Source organism: Microtus oregoni, unplaced genomic scaffold (genome assembly GCF_018167655.1).
Source record: "Microtus oregoni isolate MIOR12 unplaced genomic scaffold, Mior012 000043F_ref0000047, whole genome shotgun sequence".
NCBI classification, from domain to species: Eukaryota; Metazoa; Chordata; class Mammalia; order Rodentia; family Cricetidae; genus Microtus; species Microtus oregoni.
In genome coordinates this window covers 6516418-6522221 of record NW_024543210.1, presented here as the reverse complement: position 1 = coordinate 6522221, position 5804 = coordinate 6516418, and the positions used below count along the sequence as shown (strand labels likewise).

The following is a 5804-nucleotide window of genomic DNA, read 5'->3' as shown; positions in this document are numbered from 1 at the left end:
GGGTGGAGACTGGTGGGATTTCAAATCGGGAGCTTGGGCTTTTAACTCTGCAGGGGAGGGGCACTGGGTCCCAGCTGTTAGGGCAGGTAGAGTGTGTAGGTGGAACCTGGCAGTTGGAGGTCCTCAGGGGAAGGGTCCTGGTTACTCGTGGGCCTCAGAGGCTTACAAAAATAAACCCCTCCAAAGCCTTTTCTTATTAGGTACTTGGTCACAGAAAAGAGAAAAACAACTAACACCTGAACGCCATTCATGGAGAGTAGGCTTCGTCTTTATCCCGGCTGCTGAGCAGCAACTCACTAAGTCATTCTAAGACTGTGTTGACAGATTGGGAATGTTCTAGAAGGGCTTTGTTTTTGTTTGTGGATTGGTTTGTTTTTATGGCACAGATGTTTTTTGGCATTGGGTATGGCCCTGGCATGGCAATGTTAAAGTCCCCAGAAGACTCACTGTGCACATTGAAGCTGAATCTTACTGCCAGTCTTTTTAAGGGTACTAAATACTCAACAGTCTCTCTCTCCTCTCTCTCTCTCTCTCTCTCTCTCTCTCTCTCTCTCTCTCTCACACACACACACACACACACACACACACACACACACACACGCACACACAGAGCTGTCCAAACTTTGCCACATCTCTGCTCTCCTCAACGGATGGCCCCAGGCACAATCTCGAGTGCCAGTCACACCCCAAGCTGCAAACCTTGAAGTTGAAAACTCATATAATGAAGCAGTCAGAAGGCTTTTTTTTTAAAAATCCAGTTTATTCACTTTGCTTCGACCTTGACTCATTAGCAAAAATACTGACGTTCAAGTCTGGATGCAGAGCAAATCTGCCGATGCACACAGCCCGCCTAGCTCATGCCTCACCCACCTCCTGGCCTCTCATACTGACACTACCCATATTCCCCAACCCATATCCCAACAGTTATTTATATGATTATCATCTTGAATGACTTATTCCACTCAGTAGTTTCATGGGAGCAAAGCAGGCTGGACCCTGGAGTGGAGAGGGTCTGCGTCTTTCCAGAGTTACTTCCTGTCTATGTGGAAGAAACGAGATGCAGCGTTTTCTCCTTTTTTTTTTCTTTCTTAGTGAATATCTTCCCCGTTGACAGTCTAATTTATTTTCAGGTAAAAAGTTAGACGCTGGAGTTTCCTTTGGGACTAGGAAATGAGTCTGTGGTGACGAAGGCCGAGTGGAGGGCACACGCTGAGAAGAGCAACAAGGGGTAGGGCTGCCTGATAGCCAGACCCAAGCTAGGATTCCAGGCCATTGATCACTTCTTGGAGCACAAGACATCCTTCCTCCTGCCTTCTGTGATACTTTCATTGGAACATGCTCCTGCTCACCCTATTTGCGTGGTGGGTACAAGTGTCCTGGGCCATATTGCCAGGAACCTACATACAGACGGAAAATTATTACTAAATCAGAACCCTGGTCTCTTCTGTGCCTCTTTCCCCCACTTTCTGGATGAGTGAAGATGACTTTGTAATAGTGTCTTTTGTGATGAAGGTCACAGCACCAGTCCTAGCCCAAGATAACATTGTAAAACACATTAAGCTCAAGTTATAACCCAAAATAGAATGAGCTGTTAGAACCCCTGAGATGGACCAGTCCGTGGCCACAGGTGAATGCCACCTCTCCTCGCTGTCCTCTTCTTTGACAGACATGCCTAAGGCTGGCAGGTCAAGGTGAAGTTTGCCTGTAAGTGACTTAGGTATGTATGCATGCATGTGTGTAGTTACACATGACCTTGAACTCTTATCCCTGCCCCTACCTCCCAAGTGCTGGCCTCACAAGATATTGAAGGCACCCAGATGATCTTTAACTTTTATAATATCCCCCTCTGTCTGGGTATACTCTGCTATTTTGCCTAATAACCTGAGTTCTCTGGTATTGAAAGTAATCCTTTTATTTATTCTTTGAAATTTCTATACCTATATCACAAGTATTTTGATCATATCTGCCCCTGCTACTTCTCTCCATTTCCTCTGTACTCCGATGTCCCTTCCAACTTCATAGTCTCCTTTTGGGATTATCATGAATAGTTTCCAAGTCTAAAGAGTGTTGGGCATATGGGCATAGGTATGGACTCATTCGCTGGGGCATGGGTGTGAGTATGAACTCATCCTCTGGGGCCTGGGCAACCTACTAATGCTACATTCACAAAGAAAAAGTTATTTTCCTTCTTTCAGCAGCTGTCAGCTTCCAACAGATCCTTAGCTAGGGCTGGGTGTTCAAGTCCTCAGAGTCCCCTGTCCTCCGTGCTGGGGTTTTACTGGCTGATCTTGTGCTGGTTTTTATGTGGGTAACCTCAACTGCTGTGAGTTGATATGGGCATCAACCATGTCATATGGGGAGGGCAGGACTTCACAGCTCTCTTTACCTTCCTACCAATTTCACATTCTCGCTACTCCCTTTCCCAAGATGTCTCCTATACTGTATGGGGGAAGATTGCTGTAGATGACCCACATCAGTGAGCTCCCATGGCTATTTATTCTCAGCACTTTGACCCACTGTAAATTTCTGCATTAACTGCCACCCACTGCAAAACAATACTTCTCTGACCAAGGCTTGAGAGTATTACAAATACTTAGCATGCATTTCGACCACAAGACCATCCAGTAAAACAACACAATCATAGGGTCTATGATCTCTCCGCTCATGGCCTTTGACCAGATTTGCAGTGTGAGCATGAGAGCTCTTGTAGATGAGCCTCAGATCAAATCAGCAGTCAGCTGCTTCCTCCAAAGTCATCCTGCCACCAGTGGACACAACTTGCCTGGGCAGTCTGTGCTGCATCACGGTGCTGGGTGCAAACATTGAAGCATTTTCTCTCCCAGCAGCACCCACAGCACCTTCTAGCACTGTGAAGGCTAACTGACAGGTGAGAGTTCAGGGCAGTTGGAGACTGAGATTGCTTTCTCTGTATCCCTTAGCCAAACTGCAAAATATCTTCAGCAATAAGGTCTTATCACCCAGCCCCCGAAGGCAACAACGAGCGATAGCCTCTGTTGTCTTGAGTGTCGCCGAAGCCTCCAACTCATAGGTTGGGCCAGCACTGAGATTTTCACTTAAAAACTCAGGTCTTCTAGAAGAAGAATTGTTCATCCATTAAATGTATGTCTGAGCAAATCACTTAATTTTGTTTTATATTTAAAAAATTAAGTTACAAACTAGTGGATTTCCTATAAACCTTCTTTATGCAACCTTACTCTGAGGTCTTTAATTTTTTTATATGTGGAAATTCTTTTAAAATGAACTTCTGGTAGAATTGAATCATGGTTTATTGAATTAACAGATTAAGGCTTGAATTGAAACCTTTATAAACATAAAAGTAAAGTTTTGGATAAACTATTTTTTTGGATTTATTTGCTTCATTTTCTGTGCATGAGTGTTTTGCTTGTATGCATGCCTGGTGTCCCTGAAGGTGAGAAGAGAGTGCTGGAGTCGCTAGAACTCGAGTAATTGGTGGATTGTGAAGCTTCACGTATGTGCTGGGAGCTGAACTCAGAACTGCAAGAGCATTAGTTGCTCTTAACTCCGAGCCACTGTTCAAGAATTAAACTAATCTTATAAAGATCATATATTACAATAGATATACCCAATGACTTAAGACCCACAGTACTTCAATACCTGTTTAATTAAGAATTACCATTTAAATAAGCACATTTCCATGCCCATGCCCCCAGCACCTTATTTCAATATCTGGCATTGAAATTTACTGTCCAAACGTCAACCAGAGAGTTTAGTGGACAAATCCCAAAATTGCCCCATGAATTTCTCCTTATGATACTTGCAGCCCGCATACATTTATTTCTCTATTGACTCCAGACAATGCTCAGTGAGGAGAATGCAGGGCTGGTGCCTTCAAGACTCAGTTATGAAAGTCTTAGCATTCCTTCATAGTCTCTGGGGAAGCTCGTTCTGGGGCATGCTCTCTGCCATGTCATAACAGACAGATATATAAATAAAAATATGACTAGGTAATTTAACTGTGATTTAGTTAAATAAAGTTTTTTTTTTCAAGCTTCAGTTTCTCCCATGTTGTAGGTACATGGATGAAAGCTGAAGCCCTAAGCTAAAAGCTTAAACCCACCTGCTAGCCACATGAGTGAGTCCCTGAAAGGAGCCACGGTCGTCCAGTGAGTCCCTGCAGACCTGGGAGATGGCACTAACCCAGAAGTGAGCATCCCATCCCACAGGCTTCTGACCCATGGACACGAAGAGAAGTAGTAATTCATTACTGGTGTGTGTGTGTGTGTGTGTGTGTGTGTGTGTGTGTGTGTGCTTATGTGCGCATGCATGATGTATGGCAGATTTTCTCATGGATCTGGAACTTACTAAGTAATCTATGCTGGCCAGAAAGTTATGGGGGTTCTCCTCTATTTACTTTCCCAGTGCTAGAATTACAAACACACACATCAACATACCTGGAATATGTAAAATATGGACTCTGGATGATCAAACCCTGTATTCATGCTTGCAATGTAAGCCCTTTATCTCTGAGTGATCATGGAGCCCTATTGTTATTTTAATTGATTATTTTATTTTTGTGGCACTAACGGGGACTTTATTGATGGGTCTTCGAGCTGTGACAAACTTCAGCATGCAAACTGTGAGGGCACTGTGATATCAGAGACGAGAAGCTGCCACGGGGGCTGCTGCCATGGGGCACTTAGTCTCTTCCCAGTTCCTACAAGCAAGTTTGTAGGAAGGCATTTCAGCACTTCACAGCCTGGTGGGTGACCTGGAAGATCCCACAGACTCCTGCGCCCTTTCCTCATTGTCTGTCCAGTCCTTTTCCTTCAGATTCCTATCACTGAAGACTGCCCCTGATTCCATGCCTTCAGCAAAAAAATCCAACCTGGGGCTGGAAGTCAATTGGTTCAAGGTCCCAAAATTCAAACTCTACTGCAGTATTGAGCTTCTCATTGTCTTTAGTATTCTAAGACTTGATGGTCCTACTCAAAATTTCAATGGCATTTCCCCACGCACAGAGCTTGCAGTTCTGGATCATGGAGACAGTGCCCCAGCCTCCTTCATTCAGAACCACACTATCCATTGGTTGGATACACGGCCCGTTCTCTGACATCTCACTACAGTTGCCAGTTTCCATCTTCAAGTCCCACGGGAAGTCCTCACCCACTGCCTGAAGATTGGTCACATTCTTCATATTCTGCACTGAGTTGCAGCTCCATTTTCCCCGTAGCTGCTGGGCTTTCCTAGTGTGTCTGTGTCCACTGTTTTCCTGCTTGTCATCCTATTATTTAAAAGAGAATTCAGCAGAACCATATTTTGAAGTCAGGAGTAACACAAAAACTTTGAAAGGCAAAGATAGTTCGTTTCCACTGCAGGTTTTATCAATGTAGATGCCTCGCATTGGTTCCTAGCTAAGGAATTGGTTGGGCCCCCCTCTCCTGCTATTCCTAGGAAAGGACATGGACATACGTGTCGACTAAGACACCTTCAAGAGGCCAGTGCAAGACTTTAAGCCACGGACTTAGTGGGGACAGGAAATGACTCTGAAGACTTAGAAGGGTTAAATTCAATCCAGATTTCTGTTAGCTGGTGTAGCAATCAAAGAGGGAGGAAAATGAGTCCAGCTGGAATGCCTGGAAGACAGGTGCTATCCTGGAAATAAGATCTCTGGGTCAGATTAGGTTCTGGGGAGAATCTAAATCAGAGTAGATTCCTGGAAGCCAAGGGTGAGGACGATTCTGGCTGACTCCCTGTCCTGAAGCAGAGGCAGGTGGCTTGCTGGTGTCGCTCTTGAGGTCTCATGGCAACTTGTCATTATAGGC

The 5804-nt window shown here is 44.7% G+C and overlaps 1 pseudogene; it reads right to left on the bottom strand.

Annotated features, from left to right (window-relative positions):
• Positions 1-4723: 4723 nt before the first annotated feature.
• LOC121434265 lies at positions 4724-5176 on the bottom strand (annotated as a pseudogene).
• Positions 5177-5804: the final 628 nt, after the last annotated feature.